This window comes from Leucoraja erinacea, chromosome 32 (genome assembly GCF_028641065.1).
Source record: "Leucoraja erinacea ecotype New England chromosome 32, Leri_hhj_1, whole genome shotgun sequence".
NCBI classification, from domain to species: domain Eukaryota; kingdom Metazoa; phylum Chordata; class Chondrichthyes; order Rajiformes; family Rajidae; genus Leucoraja; species Leucoraja erinaceus.
Genome location: NC_073408.1, coordinates 20,237,031 through 20,256,961, shown reverse-complemented (window position 1 = coordinate 20,256,961; position 19,931 = coordinate 20,237,031). Strand labels below are relative to the sequence as shown.

The window sequence follows — 19,931 nt, the reverse complement described above, 5'->3', positions numbered from 1 at the left end:
GATTGTTCCAAAGCACAAGAGAAATACAATGATAAACCAATTGATACGGAGCAGATGTCTAACCCATCACGCAAATAGGAACAGAAAATGCTGGTATATCCAGTAGACCAGGCAGCATCTGTGGATAGAGAAACAGATAACATACAGGTCAACCAGCTTCCTGCCGAATGAGTTCTCAACCTGGAACATTAAAGTTTATTTTCTTTCCACAGATCTGCTGATTATTCCAGCGGTTTCTGTTTTCATTAGTGTACCACCACCCGCGTTTTTAAAAGTGTTTTATTGATGGTCATTTATTGTGTCATCAGGGCAGTGCAAGACTTTAGAATTTGTTTATATGACAAGTTTATTCGGACTCCAGAAACGCGCACGCACAGAAATAAGCAGACAATGATATCATTGGGGCAGCTTAGAATTATACTACTGACTCTGTGAGACAGTCAATGTTATCACCATTTAGTCTACATCACCCACCTTGGCCCATCAGTAGAGAGTGGATGGGTGTGTGACATTCTAACCTCTGCATTCTGACTTCACCATTATTTTCACACAGAATTGTGTGCAGGCTTTGTAGTGGGAGCCGAAGAGAATCACCAGGATGCTGCCTGGATTAGGAAGTATTAGCTATAGGGAAAGATTGGGAAAAAACTGGGTTGTTTTCTCTGGAACGGTGGCGAGTGAGGGGAGATCTGATATATAAAATCATGAGAAGCATAGACAGGGTAGACAGTCAGAACCTTTCTCCCCAGGATGGAAAGGTCAAAGATTGGAGGGGCCAGAGAGGAAAGGTTTGGACTCTAACCAAAAAAAGAGCCAAAGTGCTGGAGTAACTCAGCAGGTCAGGCTGCGTCTCTGAAGAACATGGACGGGTGATGCTTCTGGTCGGCACCTACTTCAGACTTCTTCTCATCAAGCTGCATCTGCAGTTCCTTGTTGCTTCTAATGTCCACAACCTCCTGACTCCCTCTCTCCCTGGGAAGGTGACAGACCCAAACCGTGGAATTTTCCCCAAAAGGATTCTTGCAGGGAGGGGAGAGGACAAGAGAGAGTCTCAGTTCAGTTTAGTTTATTATGACGTGTACCGGGATAAAGTGAAAAGCTTTTGTTGCGTTCTAACCAGTCAGCGGAAAGACAATACATGATCCCACTCGAGCCATTTAGAGGGTATAGATACATGATCAGGGAATAACGTCAGTACAGGGTAAAGCCAGTAAAGTCCAATCAAGGATAGTAACGAGGTAGACAGTATCCCAGGACTGCTCTCTAGTTGTGGGAGTGTTGAGTCTTTGCCCCGACATTCCTGGGATTCCTGCTATTGGGTCGGCCGTGGGCCGGTGGTGAGGCTGGATCTGATCATGTGGACGGGACTGGATCAGTAACCAACCGAGGCACTTGGAAAAACTGCCTGAAACAAATGCACAAACAGACCAGAGAAGGAATGTGGCCGGGGGGGGGGGGGGGGGGGGGGGTGGGGGGGTGTGACAGCTCAGAATCCACCTGTCGTTTGGACCAAAGGGATGCGTGCCGTGATGGATGCAGAGTTCACTGTAGCCGACAGTCTTGGGGTCTTGGCAGCTCGGATTGTGGATACGGTAATCATTGGTCCTCATGATGAAAGGAAGGCTGGACCTCTGTCGATTCCCAACTCCCTGCCTTGTTGAGGTTAGGCTAAAAGTCACGTTGGTTTGATGAAAATATTTTCCACCATCACAGATTTCTCTGAATAAAGAATTGAAACCTGGATACTTGTGGCAATTGGTGACACTGACAATGGCAGGAAACTGTTGTTAATCATGATCATACTTTATTAGCCAAATATGTTTTGCAAATGAAAACAGACTTGCCCACATATAGTGCTCTTCACAGTTACCGGACAGACACTAAATTACTTGTAGGTACACAAAAATGCTCTAGACGTCAGCTGATCTACATCGGTGAGACTAAGCGGAGGTTGGGCGATTGTTTCGCCGAACACCTCCGCTCGGTCCGCAAGAACCTACCTGACCTCCCGGTGGCTCAGCACTTCAACTCCCCCTCCCATTCCCAATCCGACCTCTCTGTCCTGGATCTCCTCCATGGCCAGAGTGAGCAACACCGGAAATTGGAGGAACAGCACCTCATATTCCGCTTGGGGAGTCTGCATCCTGCCGGCATGAACATTGAATTCTCCCAATTTTGTTAGCCCTTGCTGTCTCCTCCCATCCCTCAGCCCTCGAGCTGTCTCCTCCCATCCCTCAGCCCTTCGGGCTCCTCCTCCTCCTTTTTCCTTCCTTCTCCCCGCCACCCCCTATCAGTCTGAAGAAGGGTTTTGGCCCAAAACGTTGCCTATTTCCTTCGCTCCATAGATGCTGCTGCACCCGCTGAGTTTCTCCAGCATTTTTTGTGTACCTTCGATTTTCCAGCATCTGCAGTTCCTTCTTAAACACTAAATGACTTGTGATTGTTAATGTATGAAACGTGGCAGCTAACTCGTGGAGAGCAATCTCATACAAAGGGCAACAATATGAGTAACCAAACACACTGTTTAATTGTGGTGCATATGTTGACCGGATACCGTTGAGATTTGTCATGTCCTTCTCCAAATACTTCAACGTGGGGGCAGCACTGTGGTGCAGCGGTAGAGTTGCTGCCTTACAGCGCCAGAGACCCAGGTTCGATACTGACTACGGGTGCTGTCTGTGCAGAGTTTGTCCGGTCTCCCAGTCAAGTCAAGTCAAGTCAAGTCACATTTATTTATATAGTACATTTAAAAAACAACTCTCGTTGGCCAAAGTGCTTTACATTTGTTATAAGAATAGTATAAACAAACAAACTACATACATATATACATATAGCCCTCGCTCAGTGGACGTCAGGAAAGGCTTGGGAGTATAGATAAGTTTTTAGTCTTGACTTAAAGGAGTCGATGGAGGGGGCAGTTCTGATGGGAAGAGGGATGCTGTTCCACAGTCTAGGAGCTGCAACCGCAAAGGCGCGGTCGCCCCTAAGCTTATGCCTAGACCGCGGGATATTCAGCAGCCCCAAGTCGGCCGATCTGAGGGACCTGGAGGTGGAGTGGTGGGTGAGAAGACTTTTAATGTAGGAGGGGGGCAAGCCCATTTAGGGCTTTGTAGACATAGAGTCACAGTGACCACGTGGGTTTCCTCCGGTTGCTCCGGTTTCCTCCCACATTCTAAAGACCTGCAGGTTTGTAGATTAATTGGCTTTGGTAAAATTGTAAATTGTCTCTTGTTTGTAGGATAGCGCCAGTGTACGGGATCGCCGGTCGGCGCGAGGTCGATGGGCCGAAGAGCCTGTTTCCACACTGTATCTCTAAACTAAACTGCTGTGTAGCATTAAAGATAGACATAACATGCTGGAGTAACTAAACTACTGTGGTGGAATGCTTTAAATATACCCGAGATAGTAGACAAAGTGTAATGTCTCGTGTGAAAGATGATCCTTCCTGAACTGAAACATTTCTCCAGTGCTTTGTTTTTTCACTCGCGATTTCCACCCTCTCCTGTGTCCCCACTGCCACACTCCCTCAGCACGAGGCTGTGCGCTGTGTAACTTTGAGTGCGATCTCAGGAATGTTACTCGAGTCTTCTAACTGGTGAGAATGCCAGCACTGAAGCAAGGCCAACGCACGGGAACATATTCCACAATTCTAGTTGTTATCTGCACTTGTCCAATGAATAATTCCACACTCTCACCATTGTCACATGGTGGGTATTTTTTGGCCTGATGCAACTTCCAAGGAATTCTCTCTATGTTGTTTAGCTTGAAGCCTACTCCTCATGGGATGTGTTGCTTCAAATTCCTGGGCGTGCACATCTCTGAAGATCTCTCCTGGTCCGAGAACACTGATGTAATTATAAAAAGAGCACATCAGCGCCTCTACTTCCTGTGAAGAGTACGGAGAGTCGGCATGTCAAGGAGGACTCTCTCGAACTTCTACAGGTGCACAGTAGAGAGCATGCTGACCAGTTGCATCGTGGCTTGGTTCGGCAACTTAAGCGCCCTGGAGTGGAAAAGACTGCAAAAAGTTTTGACCACTGCCCAGTCCATCAGCTCTGACCTCCCTACCATCTAGGGGATCTATCGCAGTCGCTGCCTCAAAAAGGCTGGCAGCATCATCAAGGACCCTCACCATCCTGGCCACACACTCATTTCCCCGCTACCTTCAGGTAGAAAATACAGGAGCCTGAAGACTGCAACGTCCAGGTTCAGGAATAGCTACTTCCCCACAGCCATCAGGCTATTAAACTTAACTCAAACAAAACTCTGAACATTAATAGCCCATTACACTTTATTGTCTTATTTATGTGTGTGTATATATATATTCAATGGTATATGGTCACACTGATCTGATCTGTTCTGTATTTATTTATGCCTACTATATTCTGTTGTTCTGAAGCAAAGCAAGAATTTCATTGTCCTATCTGGGCCACATAACAATAAACTCTCTTGAATCGTGAATCTTATGGGTGCAAGGGCCACGGAGGGGATTGAAGTTTGCTATTCCAGAATTGCAGTAGATAATTACATGAGACTTGATGTTCAGCCCATCAAACTCCCCCTCCCAAATCCCTTTGGGAAAGCATTCCAATCTTTCTTCTTTGCCGATCTCCCTCTGAGTAGAAACAATCCTAAGTTTAAATTTGCTTTGTGCACCCAAACCTGTATCCACCTTTTCCACTGCCACAGACAACATTACAATGATCACTTGCGTATCAAGGAACTGCAGACGCTGGTTTACACCGAAGATAGACACAAAATGCTAGAGTAGCTGAGCGGGACAGGCAGCATCTCTGGAGAGGAATGGGTGACGTTTCGGGTCGAGACCCTTCTTCAGATTGAAGAATACAGAGAGTCGGTATGTCAAGGAGGACTCTCTCTAACTTCTACAGGTGCACAGTAGAGAGCATGCTGACCGGTTGCATCGTGGCTTGGTTTGGCAACTTGAGCGCCCAGGAGCAGAAAAGACTACAAAAAGTAGTAAACACTGCCCAGTCCATCATCGGCTCTGACCTCCCTACCATTGAGGGGATCTATCACAGTCGCTGCCTCAAAAAGGCTGGCAGCATCATCAAGGGCCCACACACTCATCTCCCCGCTACCTTCAGGTAGAAGGTACAGGAGCCTGAAGACTGCAACGTCCAGGTTCAGAAATAGCTACTTCCCCACAGCCATCAGGCTATTACACTGTTCTACATCGGTGAGACTAAACGGAGGTTGGGCGATCGTTTCGCCGAACACCTCCGCACGGTCCCCAAGAACCTACCTAACCTCCCGGTGGCTCAGCACTTCAACTCCCCCTCCCATTCCCAATCCGACCTCTCTGTCCTGGGTCTCCTCCATTGCCAGAGTGAGCAACACCGGAAATTGGAGGAACAGCACCTTATATTTCGCTTGGGGAGCCTGCATCCGACGGGCATGAACATTGAATTCTCCCAATTTTGTTAGCCCTTGCTGTCTCCTCCCCTTCCTTAGCCCTCGAGCTGTCTCCTCCCATCCCCCAGCCCTCGGGCTCCTCCTCCTCCTTTTTCCTTCCTTCTACCCGCCACCCCCTATCAGTCTGAAGAAGGGTTTCGGCCCGAAACGTTGCCTATTTCCTTTGCTCCATAGATGCTGCTGCACCCGCTGAGTTTCTCCAGCATTTTTGTGTACCTTCAATTTTCCAGCATCTGCAGTTCCTTCTTGAACAGGCTATTACACTCAACTGAAACAAATCTCTGAACATTAATAGACCATTATCTGTTTATTTACACTTTATCTGCTTATTTATTGATGTACGTATATATTTATATAATGGTATATGGACACACTGATCTGTTCTGTATTCAAGCCTACCATATTCTGTTGTGCTGAAGCAAAGCAAGAATTTCATTGTCCTATCTGGGACACATGACAATAAACTCTCTTGACTTGACTTGACGAGTTACTCCAGCATTTTTTGTGTCTCTCTGCAATTTTTTTACTTTCCAATCCTTGTGGTAATGATGTGGTGTGATCACTGCACGCACTCTCCTCAGGAATAACAGTGGTCACCAAAGCATACACTAACTTAATTCAAACATGCAATTACCATACTTAATTATTCTATGTATGTTTTTAGGGAAATGCCCGCTTCTCAAAGAGGTTGTTTTTGTCACATAGATTTACCTGACCAAGGATGTCACAAGAAAACTGCAGACACTGGATTACAAAAAAAAAAGAGGCAAAGTGCTGGAGTAACTCAACGGGTCAGGCAGCATCTCAAAATGATCCCTGATGAAGGGTCCCGACCTGAAACATCATCCATCCATCTTCTCCAGAGATGCTGGAGATAGACGCAAAAACCAAGATCAGACACGATCCCATGAAAAAAGGAATAGGTGACGTTTCGGATCGAGACTCTTCTTCAGTCTGAAGGAAGGTCTCAAACCGAAAAATCACCTATTCCTTTTCTCCAGAGATGCTGTCTGACCCGCTGAGTTACTCCAGTTTTTTGTATCGATCTTCAGTTTAAACCAGCATCTCCCTACACATGTCTCCACAGAGATGCTGCTTGACGCGCTGAGTTACTCCAGTACTTTGTGTCCTCTTTACCTGAATGGTGCACAGGGTCACAGTGTACTGTCTCCTCCATGGGGCTGTGCTTCATGGCAGTGCAGTAACATAGAAACATAGAAAATAGGTGCAGGAGTAGGCCATTTGGCCCTTCGAGCCAGCACCACCATTCAATATGATCATGGCTGATCACCCAAAATCAGTACCCCATTCCGGCTGTTTCCCCATATCCTGTGATTCCCTTAGCCCTAAGAGCTAAATCTAACTCTCTCACCCTCTCCCCTAAAGTACTCCCTCACCCCTGCACCAAATGATCAAGCCAGGTGGTTGTTGCTGAAATCTCAGAAGTCCACGAAGCTTTCTGACTCAGAGGTAAGCGTGCAGTTTGTTGATCCACAGTGACGCATTGTGGGAGAGGGGAACGGAACTGTTATTTTATTTGATGAGGGGGGGTGTGGGGGGGGGGGGGGGGGGGGGGGGGTGGTGAGGCTAATTATAGCAGTGAAGCCACAGTCCAAACACAGGACAGTTCACTCGGTGCAGCCCGGAAACTGAAGCTGGCACTTTGCCTGCGAGTGTGAGCCAAACAGCCAGTGACCCTAGTCAAACATGCCAGAGAGACACGACTTCTCAAAGCTACAAACAAGTTGTAATTAAGTAAATAAAGCCAATTCTATTCAAAGGATTATACAACCTGACAGGGGCATCTCCCACTGCAGCCTGATATCCTTTAATTCAATTTATTTTCATTCTTCTCCCCCTTCGCATGGTAATCCTCCTAAATCCTCTGACAATGTTAAAAAATTACAATTGAAGAACATTTTATGTCTGTTTGTGTGTTGTGTTTGTTTTTTCTCTCTCTCTTCAATTAACACTCGGGCTCCACTTTCCATTCAAGTTCCCAGACCCGTATTACAGTCGATGCTGCTGTTGAGACTCCTGTTATCAGAGATTAGCCACCACCACTCCTGTAGCGAGTGTCTTCTGGCTTCACATGCATTCATCCAGTCCTCACTGCCCAGTTGATTGATTTGTTAGTCCCAGTGTCATCGCTAGGATTTCCGCAAAGTCCAAAAGTGAGTATGTGAAATTTACCCTTGTGTGAGGTGTGTAAAAGATCTCACTGTGCATAGAGTTTAAGAAGGAACTGCAGATGCTGGAAAATCGAAGGTAGACAAAAATGCTGGAGAAACGTTGCCTATTTCCTTCGCTCCATAGGGTGCAGCAGCATCTATGGAGCGAAGGAATAGGCAACGTTTCGGGACGAAACGTTGCCTATTTCCTTCGCTCCATAGATGCTGCTGCACCCGCTGAGTTTCTCCAGCATTTTTGACTGTGCATAGATATCTTCTGCCCTAAATCAGGCTGTGCCCAGATTGCTTTTATTTGTGGTACAGAACCGGTGTACAGTGATGTCCTTGCATCATGGTGGGTATACCAGCGTTAAAATGAATTGAAAAACTTCATACCAGTCGCAGAGTGGCGCAGTGATGCAGCGGGTAGAGCTGCTGCTCTCACAACGCCCGAGATCCTGGTTCAATCCTGGTTCTCGGGTGCTGTCTGTGTGGAGTTTGCACGTTCTCCATGTGACTGCGCTTGTTTCTTCTGGGAGCTCCGGTTTCTTCCCACATCCCAAACACGTGCAGGTTTGTAGGATAAATGGCGTCTGTAAACTTGCCCCTAGTTTTCCCACTGGGATCGGGCAACAGAAATTAAAGTCTATTAACGATGGAAATGTTCTAGCCATTTGAGCGGCACGGTGCTCCGGTTTCCTCCCACACTCCAAAGATGTACAGGGTTTGTAGGCTAATTGGGTTGGTATAATTGTAAATTGTCCCTAGTGTGTGTAGGATAGTGTAAGTGTGTGGGGATTGCTGGTCGGCACCGATTAGGTGGGCCGAACGGCCTGTTTCCATGCTGTATCTGTAAACTAAACTAGAAGGTCTGAAGAAGGGTCTTGACCCAAAATGTCACCCATTCCTTCTCTCCAAAGATGCTGCCTGTCCTGCTGAGTTAGTCCAGTTTTTTGTGTCTTTCTTCACTTAGGAATTTATAGTGTCGGCCAGAAAAAGTGAAATACAAAACTGCGTTGGGGTATAAATAGGAGTAACATCCAACCGTTTGGAAAATCTGCCCACACCGTGGCCACTAAAATCCTGGGAATGTTAGGAGGATGAGGGATGAGGGAGGATGAGGGAGGCACCTTACCAAATAGTGAAGGGCCGGGATAGAGTGGGTGTGGAGAGGACAGCCTCAGAATAAAAGGACGTACCTTTAGAAAGAAGAGGAGGAGGAATTTCTTTAGTCAAGGGGTGGTGAATCTGTGGAATTCATTGCCACAGACGGCTGTGGAGGATGTCATGGGTTTTTTTTAAAGGCTCAGATTCTTGATTAGTAAGCGTGGCAGGAGGAATGAGGAGATGGCAGGAGAATGGGGTTAGGAGGGAAAGATAGATCAATCTGTTATTGAATGGTGGACGAGCCAAATGGCCTCATTTTGCTCCTTGAATTCATGAATGCTGCATTGTCAGAGTTTTATGCTCAGGGCCAGCGAGGAGGTCTGTGGGTTCTCCTCATTCTCTTCAAGAAGGAAATATATTTTATTTAAAAAACTGGAATCAGAGTGTTGCAGGTGGCAGAGCTGGTGCCACATGGCACCATATACCGGGTTGGATTCAGACCGTTTGTTGCTGCCCATGTGGAGTTTGCATGTTCTTCCTGTGACCACGTGGGTTTCCTCCGGGTGCTCCGGTTTCCTCCCACTTCCAAAAGACGTGCGGTCTCAGCAAATTGCCCCCCAGATTGTAGGGAATGGGATGCATAGAACTAATGTGAACGGGTGATCAATGCTCAGCGTGGACCTGGTGGGTTGAAGGGCCTGTTTCTATTATTTATCTCTAAACTTAAAACAACTCAGGAGAAAGCAAACCGCTGGAGAACTCAGCAGGTCAGGCAACATCTGCGGAGGGAATGGACATACAGCATTTTGAGTTGGGGCTTTAGTAACCTGTTCCTACATATCGCTTCCATGTTGTATATATGTTAGGTTAGGTTACATGCATTCCATAGAATGTATGGGTAACGTAGATAGTACAAAAAGCTGGAGTAACTCAGCGGGACAGGCAGCATCTCTGGAGAGAAAGAATGAGTGATGTTTCTTCAGGCTCGACCCGAAACGTCACCTATTCCTTCTCTCCAGAGATGCTGCCTATCTCGCTGAGTTACTCCAGCTTTTTGTGTCTATTTTCGGTTTAAACCAGCACCTGCAGTTCCATCCCACACATATGGGGTAAGGTAAATTGTTTTTGTTGATCCTCCAGTAAGATATTGGATGTAGAAAGTGGGTGCTGTGCAGAATTATTTATTTAACCTCGGTGCTTGAGTGACATGTGGATTTATTTATCTATGCAACTGGAACACAATATGAGGCTTTTGCTTTGCTCAACATCACTGCCTTGTTTATAATTCTGCCCGGTTTAAATGCGATCACCTCTGCCTGTCTGCTTGAGTCAGGCAGTATGAGGCGAGATCTCCCTCAGGTGATTTAAGGTTCCTTACAAGAGGCCGAGTGGTTTCCTGGTGACGGAGAGAGTCCTGTGGAATGCACCCAGGTACTCAGAACCCTGAAAAAAATCTCCGCCATCATCTGTCTTTTAAACTCCTGGGGGACAGATTAGCCTGACTGCAAAAAAAAAATACAAAGAGGATTCTTTTCGACAGAAACGCGGTGATGTTGAGGCTGGGGGACACCTGGCTTTGGGCAGCAGTGAACAACCTGCCCTTTACCAACTGCTCCCAGTGGCTTCATACTTACTGTGACACACTGGGGCAGGCACGAAAATGCTGGAGTAACTCAGCGGGACAGGCAGCATCTCTGGAGAGAAGGAACGGGTGACGTTTAGGGTCGAGAAGTCTGAAGAAGGGTCTCGACCTGAAACATCACCCATTCCTTCTCTCCAGCGATGCTGCCTGTCCCGCTGAGTTACTCCAGCTTTTTGTGTCTATCTTCAGATTAAACCAGCATCTGCATCTCCTTCCTACACACTGGGGCAGTTCGAGTATGGACAGGGCAAAAAACTCTTGGGCACAGGGCAGCCAGTACATGTTTAGGGGTCTTCGAATGTCAAAGGGATCTCTCTCTCTCTTTCACTCTCTCATATTGTTTAGTTTAGTTTGTTGTCACGTGTACCGAGGTACAGTGAAAAGCATCTGTTGCGTGCCAACCAGTCAGCAGAAGGACAATACATGATTACAATCGAGCCATCCACAGTGTACAGATACATGATAAAGGGAATATTTATAGCGCAAGATAAAATCCAGTAAAGCCTGATTAAAGATAGTGCGAGGGTCTCTAATGAGGTAGATAGTAGCTCAGGACTGCTCTCTAGTTGGTAGATGTTCCCGATGCCTGACAGCAGCTCTCTCTATCTTTTGTTTTTGCTTTCTATCACTATAAAACACTTTCTATAAAACACTCTTGACTCTTGATACATCACCCTACCCTGACGTCATCTACTGCTGCAGTTTTCTCTTGACACATTTCTCCATCTGCTTCCTCAACCCTCTGCATTGTATTTTCCCCCTTCACTTTCCCCCATTTGCTTCAATCTTCCTCCACTTTTTCCCATGTCTCCCGAGTTGTATTTTCCAATGCCCTTATTTAGAATTTTTCCATTACTGTTTCCTCTCACCATCTCTGTGCTGTGATCTGTGGTTCCTCACCTTCTGTTCTCTCCCTTCTCCAGCGGTTTGCCTTCAATGTTTCCCCTCTTTCACTTGTATTCCCTCTTTAATTGTTTCCATTTCTTTAGATTTTCTATTTGTCTATCACTCCTGTTTTCTATCACACACCACCTCTTGCTCTTGTTCCCTTTTGCAGCTCACATACCTAAACAAACACACACTGCACACAACATGCACAAACACTGCATGCATGCACACACACTGCACACACACCCACACCCACGCACAGAGCACACACACTGCACACACACACACACACCACACACAGCACACACACACTGCACACAACATGCACAAACACTGCAATACACATAGTACACACACGCACTGCACACACAGTCAGTGTACACACTGCATACACACACCTACACACAGCTACACACACATACAGCGAACATCCGCACACACAGCGCACACATTGCACACTGACACACACACGTTATGCAGACACACACCATACACTCACCCACTCTGCACACCCGCATACGCACTGCACATGCACACATACACATGCACTGCAAACACTCACACTGTCCACACACATTGGACACGCATACTTTGCACACATTCATACACTGTTTATACAGCACACACATTGCACACATACAACTCACACAATGTACATACAGCGGATGCACACCATATACATACTCCAGGTATATATCCGCACATACAGACGTGCAATTGCGCAAATCCTTGATGTATCATCACAGCAGACGAGTCTGGACAGAAGGCGCTGGGAGTCGGTGGGCTGGCCCGTCTCATTCAGCGGGGTGTGTAGAGCGGGCGGAGAGTGAGAGTGTCAGCGGGCACAACACCAGCCTCGCTCAGCTCACAGCATCTCCGCCAGTGTGTGTGTGTGTGTGTGTGTGTGTGTGTGTGTGAGCCAGCCCTCGGCATGCCGCAGGTTCTAATAACGCGGGCGTCTTTAACCTGCTGCCGTTTTTACAACGGCATGCCTTTCATTATTTATTCCCAGCTTTTTATTGCATTGTAAATAGTTGTGGGGGCTGTTCGATCGCAGGAGAAAAGGTGGGACGGAGAGGCGCCGAGACAGTGGGACACGGGGCGGGAGCCGGGGGGGGCAGAATGAGGGGGGGACAGTGATCAGGCGAGGGGCTGGGGTCTTATCCCCCTCCAAGAGTGGGGGCCGCTGAGTGGGTTGGGGTAAGGGGGAGAATATATGGGACAAGCCAGGGAATAATGTGGTGAGAAGGAACGGGGGCGAGTTGGCAGGAGGACTAGAATTGAAGGAAGGAAGGGGTGAGAGGGAAAGAGAGAAGAGGGAAAATGAAGGGATAATAATAAATAATATAATAATAATAATAATAATAATAATAATAATAATAATAATATAATAATAATAATAATAATAATAATAATAATAATAATAATAATAATACGGGGAGTAGAGGCAGATGATGGGGGTGTGTGGGGGGGGGGGTTAGGTGTGGAAGTTGACACAGGGACTGTGGGCTACGAAATGCCTCGGATCAGGGGCGGTGAGACTCAGCCATGAGTAGATGCACCCCCCGGACTGATGCACCCCTCAGTCTCTCCGTGAGCTAATACTGACTCCCTCGGTCTCTTCCCCTGCAGATGCACCTCTCTTTCCGCCGATACACCACTCCCCATACCCTCTCTCTGCAGATACACCCCACCCCTCAGTCTTTCCCCCTACCCCCTACCCCGCAGGTACACCCTCCCTGGTAGACAAAAGTGCTGGAGAAACTCAGCGGGTGCAGCAGCATCTATGGAGCGAAGGAAATAGGCAACGTTTCGTCCCGAAACGTTGCCTATTTCCTTCGCTCCATAGATGCTGCTGCACCCCCTGAGTTTCTCCAGCACTTTTGTCTACCTTTCGACTTTCCAGCATCTGCAGTTCCTTCTTATACACCCTCCCTGGCCAGATACACCCCTCTCTCAGCAGATACACCCCTCCATCAGGTAGACCTCGGACTCTGAGCAGCCACTGGGGCTGAACTCTAAAGTTGGGTTCACCGGCATTTAAAGTGGCTAATGATGAATTTAGTACAAGACTGTAGCCTTTGTTCAGCCTCCACATCTGTTTTCTCTTAAAGCAGCGTAGACTGAAATAATGTTTTTCACCCCTTACTCTGTGAAGGCGATAAATTATTGCAGAGTACCCCGGCTCGCAAGCGGGCGAGCGAGAAAGCCAGTGAGAGTGTTTTAACTTCCTTGCTGTGATGCCCCTTCATTAAAGCGGTAAACGCTGCGTTTCACAGTGACCGGCCCTGACTGCAGCTGCATGAGAGCAACTGCGGACTGTCGGAGGGTCACGTCAGACCCATAAGAGGCGGGATCAAGATTAACTTTTTTGCGAAAGTAGTTCTTGGAAGCATTTGGACCCGACTGTCCGACCAACTCGGTAAGTGCCCAGTTTATTTTATGCCTTGTGAGATTAATATCCGCTCCTTCTCCTTGAGGTACAGAATGCCAGCGTTGTTGAATAAGAAGGCATGTTTTTAAACCGGGATTGTACTCCAATGCAGACCGATGTTTGTTTAAGGGCTATTGTTCTGACGCCTGCTAACCCCCTGTATAGAGCCGATCAAATAACAATGTGTTCGGGACATGGACTGGGCTGTTAGTTGTCGGGGCGTTGGTGTGTGTGTGTGTTGTTAGAGTCCCTGCTCCGTATCGTGCTACCGCTTTAGTTAAGTGATATTGTCAACTATGATAGACCCACACAAAATGCTGGAGTAACTCAGCGGGACAGGCAGCATCTCTGGAGAGAAGGAATGGGTGACGTTTCGGGTCGAGACATTTCTTTGGACAACTGTCTAATCGGGATTAACAGCAATTTCCTCTGTATAACGATTTACCCCTAATGGGGCAATTTCTGGGCTGAGAGGTTAGTTTACAGAGAGGGTTTTTTTTTTGCTGACAGGCAGCGTGGTGACACTGTTACACAGCCGCGGACACAGAGGTGCGCTCCACTCTACATCTGCCTTGATCAGTGTAGGAAGGAACTGCAGATGCTGCTTTAAACCGAAGGTAGACACAACATGCTGGAGTAACACAGCGGGACAGGCAGCATCTCTGGAGAGAAGGAATGGGTGACGTTTCGGGTCTGAAGAAGGGTCTCGACCCGAAACTTCACCCATTCCGTCTCTCCAGAAATGCTGCCTGCCCCGCTGAGTTACTCCAGCATTGTGTGTCTTGTCTGACCACCTTCAGGATTATTGGATTCAGCGCTGTCTTCCGTGAACGAAGGCGACACTGCATGTGTAAGTGGGGACCCGGAGCACAATCTGGCGGGTCGGGGAAAAGTGGGCAAGGTTATTGGGGCTACCAGGTGAGGGGTGAGGGGGAGGCAGGTGAGGGGGGGTGAGACAGGTGATGGGATGAGACAGGTGAGGGGGAGGCAAGAAAGGGTGGGAGGCAGGTGAGGAGGGTGAGATAGGTGCGGTGGGGTGGGACAGGTGAAGATGGGAGGTTGGGAGGCAGGTGAGGGGGGTCTGCCGGCGGGATGCACGACCACAGCTATCAGCTATGACAGGAGATTGTCAGAGGGAGATGGGAACGACAGACGCGGGGTGTAAAGCGAGCGTGGGGGAAGACCGAGCAATTAGTAAGTGTAGGAGCTGGAGAGAGACGAGAAGAAGGTTAGAGGGTGGGAGTGGGAGGGGGTTTGTTGGTGATTTGGGGAAAGCTGAACAAAATTCGAGGTGAGTGGGAGTGGTGGGGGTTAGACAGCTGTGAGTGGAGAGACCGTGACAAGGGTGCAGTAGTCATCTACACAGAGTACACATGCCAACACGTGGGCATGGTGGGGACTGGTGGGTGGGAGACGGCCGGCCGCTGCCACACGGTGCTCAGTGAGCAGGTGGAAGGAACCATCGGGGAGAAGAAACTGGGTCAAAATACACTTCACAAAGCGACGGTCAGTCCGCCTGCAGCCTGCGCTGGGCTGCATGGTCTAACCTGCGGAGAGACTTGTGCCCTGGACCTGCTGGTGAAGAGTGAGGGGCGGAGGCTCTCTGACACACAGGGTGATGTTCAGAATGGTAATGGCATTGCAGTGAGAGTGAGTATCAGTGAGAGTGTCAGTGAGTGAGAGTGGGAGTGAGTGTGAGAGTGGGTGAGTGAGTGTGAGAGTGTGTGTGAGAGTCGTGAGTGTGAGTGTCAGTGAGTGAGTGTGAGAATGTCAGTGAGTGAGAGTGTGTGAGTGAGAGTCGGAGTGAGTGAGTGAGTGTGAGAGTGTGTGTGAGTGAGAGAGTGTGTGTGTGTGAGTGAGTGTGTGTGTGAGTGTGAGTGTGTGAGAGTGTGTGAGTGAGAGTGTGAGTGAGTGAGTGAGTGTGAGAGTGTGTGTGAGAGAGAGAGTGTGTGAGTGAGAGTCAGAGTGAGTGTGAGTGTCAGTGAGTGAGTGTGAGAGAGTGAGTGAGTGAGAGTGTCAGTGAGTGAGTGAGTGTGTGTGAGTGAGAGTCGGAGTGAGTGTGAGAGTGTCAGTGAGTGAGAGTGGGAGTGTCAGTGAGTGAGTCAGTGTGAGAGTGAGTGAGGGAGTGGGAATGAGAGTGAGGGTCAGTGTGAGAGTGAGAGTCAGTGAATTTTGAGAAAGGCAAAGGGAGTAATGTGTCAATGTCAAATGCAAGGATAGTGTAAAAACGAGGAACGGCAGATGCTGATTTATACCAAAGATAAACACAAACTGCTGGAGAAGGGTCCTGATCCGAAATCTCACCAATCCATATGCTCCAGAGATGCTACCTAACCAGCCGAATTACTCCAGCACTTTGTGTCTATCTTCAGTAAAAACCAGCATCTGCAGTTCATTTTTATTATTCTTTATAAACCAGCTTCACTTGGCCATTTCTCACGTGTCTGCTCCAATTTTTTCTTACATCACTTTTTTTCTCAATGGATTTGAATCAAAGTAATGGTGTCCTGCAGATACCTGTCTCATCTGTGACTGGGGTGCAGGTGGCACTGAATATAATGGGTGACTTCTCACCTGGGGCACCAAAGGGCTGCTGTATTCTGAAGTGACCACGTTCTCCCATGTCTGACAACCATTTCATGTAAAAATAATAATAATACATTTTATTTATGGGCGCCTTTCAAGAGTCTCAAGGACACCTTACAAAAATTTAGCAGGTAGAGGAAAAACATGTAAGGGGAATGAAATAAATAGTAGAGACATGACTAGTACACAAAGTAAAGACAGAATACAATACAAAACACAATATGAGGCAATTAATGCACAGATGAAAAGGGAGGGGGACGTGGGGCTAAGGATAGGCAGAGGTGAAGAGATGGGTCTTCAGGATTTGGTGTGGGTGATGAGTCGGGCGGCTGCGTTCTGGACCAGTTGGAGTCGGTTGATGTAGGTGAAGCTGATGCCAAGGAGAAGTGAGTTGCAATAGTCCAGTCGGGAGGAGATGAAGGCATGGATGAGTCTTTATGATGTGATGCTCAATTCTCGCTGTTTACTTGTTCCTGAAGATACGGGGCTGTGTTAGAAAAGCTTGCGCAGGGCTGGCCTTCCCTTAGCCCAGTTTGTGGACCTGTTGTTGTTGAGATATCAGTGTCTAGCAGTAGCTGCCTGTGTCTGATGGCCATAAGTAGAATGGAGCAGCAGATGTCACTGACCAGTGATCTGGTGTTTTGCTCCTGAACTGGACTTTGGAGATACAGTGTGGAAACAGGCCCTTCGGCCCACCGAGCCTGCACCGACCAGCGACCACCCCTAGCTCCGCACACACCCAGCTACACACACTAGAAACAATTTTACAACCTTCCAAAACCAATTAAACCCGTACGACTTTGGAGTGTGGGAGGAAACTGGAGCACCGGGGTGGAAACTCACATGGTCACGGGGAGAAAATACAAACAGCGCCCGTGGTCAGGCTCTATGCAGGTTGCACTCAGGGGAGGTGGTCTTGGAGGGGAGGATGCCCTCAAACTGCGGAGCATAGAAACATAGAAAATAGATGCAGGAGTAGGCCATTCGGCCCTTCGAGCCTGCACCGCCATTCAATATGATCAACTCAGTACCCTGTACCTGCCTAGTAGAACCAGCAGTACCAGGTAGTAGTACCTGCCTGTACCAGCATCTTGGACAATACCCTCCATGCCACACTGGTCAACCTGTGGAGCACCTTCAGCAACAGACTGGTTCCACCAAGATGCAGGAGAGAATGTCACAGGAGATTCTTCTTCCCTGTGGTAGACTGACACCCCCACCCCTCCCCCCCCCTCCTCCCATCATTGCACATCCCCAATCCTTTCCACTCGTCACTTTAATTTCATGTTTCACGAATCTCGTGTTTTATAACTGTTGGCAGACCAATTTCTTGGGTTAAGTAAAGTTCTATCATATTGTTACGTAACCCTGGTCTCTGGCGCTATAAGGCAGCAACTCTACCGCTGTGCCACCATGCTGCCCATAAACTGTGGCATTAGTTGTACAATGACCATGTGTGGATGGGTGCAGATTGGGGACATATTCAGCATCAGTTGCAATATCTCCCGCTACTGAACGACCCACTGCCAGCTCCAGCTTCCTTCACATTCCACACAGCTCTTAGAAATACATTTTGATGCCCATAAGGTTTCTTCTAAACCATTGCAAAGTGGTGTGCAGTGGGATGCGGGTAGAATGTAGGAAACACAGCAGCTTGCATTAGACACAGCAAGATCCCAGAAAGTGCAAGTTGAGAATGAGTGTACAATCTGCGCAGGACTGGCATGTGGGAGACCAATGGTTAGTCTACACGGCTGTCTGCATAATCCACCTTTCATAAATGTCGGCAGAGTGTTAAATATTGAATGTTAAAGAAGGAACTGCAGATGCTGGAAAATCGAAGGTGGACAAAAATGCTGGAGAAACTCAGCGGGCGCAGCAGCATCTATGGAGCGAAGGAAATAGGCAACGTTTCGGGACGAAACGTTGCCTATTTCCTTCGCTCCATAGATGCTGCTGCACCCCCTGTGTTAAATATTGAAGATAGCATCTCTGGAGAGAAGGAATGGGTGACTTTTCAGATCGAGGCCCTTCTTCAGATATTGGTCTGGACACTGAGAAGAACTCAACAGATAATCAAAATATTCCAAGGGATCTTATGCTTCAACCAGAGACAGCAGACAGGGGCCCAGTTTAGCATCGAAGTCCCTCCAATGGTGGAGCAAGACATCAGTGCCGCCCGCAATGGAGTGGAAGCCAAGATCTTTGCACTACTAAAGGCTCTCGAGTAGAACCACAACAATTCTCTCAATTTGAGCTCAGAGCCTCCTGACTCAGGGGGTAACCAGCTGATTAGCTGTCACCCTTGTGAGGTAAGGAGAGGTTTGGCAGCAGCATGGAGGGGCGGAAAATTGGCAGCTAAAATAGATATTAAAAAAAGATCTTTTTACAGCAAAAACACAGAAATCAAACATTTCTCGGATTTGTTACTTATTTCACTAAAGTTAAAAAAAAATGGCAGTGAAATTAAGCTGAATATAATTTTTTGCATGTTTTGGGCGTGTATCTGATTCTAATATCGCAGAAATGCTACATCTGTGATAGAACTGTGATTCATTGGGTAGCTCTCTCCCATCTGAGTGGGATTTTATAAGTTCCAGACCCCCTCTAGTAATTCGAGCCAAGGCTGAAACAGCGCCGTGCTGAGGGAGGCTGCACTGTTTGAGCTGCCATCCCACCGATCAAACGTTAAACCAAGAGGGATCCTTTAGACTTTACCTTAGTGATACAGCATGGAAACGGGCGCTTCGACCCACCGTGTCCGAGCCGACCATCGATCACCCTGTGCACCAAACACGCTCTACAACAAAAGTGATGAATAGGCAATTTCCTCAAAGTACCCCAACTGAAGGGCAGCACAGTGGCGCAGTGGTATCGCTGCTGCCTCACAGTGCCAGAGACCCAGGTTTGATTCAGGTGCAACCCTTCAGACTGCCTACAAACTGACTGAAGAAAAAGCTCGAGTAACTCAAGTCTGAAGAAGGGTCTTGATCCAAAACACCACCCATTCCTTCTCTGCAGAGATGCTGCCTGTCCCACTGAGTTATTCCATCTTTTTGTGTCTATCTTCGGTTTAAACCCACATCTGCTGTCCCTTCCTACACAAACCCGCTAAGTTACTTCATCACTTAGTGTCTATGTTCGGTACAAACCAGCATCTGCAGTTCCTTCCTGCACAATGAGCAAGTGTAGTTGACTATAACTGCTGGTTTCATTGAAGGGTCGTATGTCCGAAATTCCGATTCATGAGGTTTCGACAGTAAACCAGGTAAACAGGAGCAGCGGGTAGAGCTGCTGCCTCACAGCTCATGCCACCTGGGTATGATCCTGACCTCCAGTGCAGTCTATGTGGAGTTTGCATGTCCTTGTTGCGACTGTGGGGGTCTCTCTCCGAGTCCTCTTATTTCTTCCATCTTCCCAAAGAAGTAAAACAAGAGAAGGGAAATGAAAACAAGGGACAAAGCAATAGCATATAAATATTGATCAAGTTGGTAAAAAGTGCATTACTAGAAAGTTAATTGGCTTCAGTAAGTTGTAAAAATTGTCCCTAGTGTGTGTAGGTTAGTGTGCGGGTGATCACCAGACCGCGTGGTCTCGGTGGGCCGAAGGGCCTGTTTCCGCACTGTATCTCTAATGTGAAGTGATGTCTAAAAAGATGGGAGGGATA

General features: G+C 47.7%; 1 protein-coding gene across 2 annotated transcripts in view; it reads left to right on the top strand.

The window, feature by feature from the left end:
* The window catches only part of cdon (cell adhesion associated, oncogene regulated), a 180,876-nt gene that overhangs the window by 21,125 nt on the left and 139,820 nt on the right, over positions 1 to 19,931 (top strand). The window contains exon 1 of one of the 2 annotated variants that reach the window (XM_055660859.1): positions 13,299 to 13,666. The exons of the other annotated variant lie outside the window; for it this stretch is intronic. The gene's annotated coding sequence lies outside the window, so the exon portion shown is untranslated. Of the gene's footprint in view, positions 1 to 13,298; positions 13,667 to 19,931 lie in introns of those variants that run through there. 2 annotated transcript variants of the gene reach the window in all.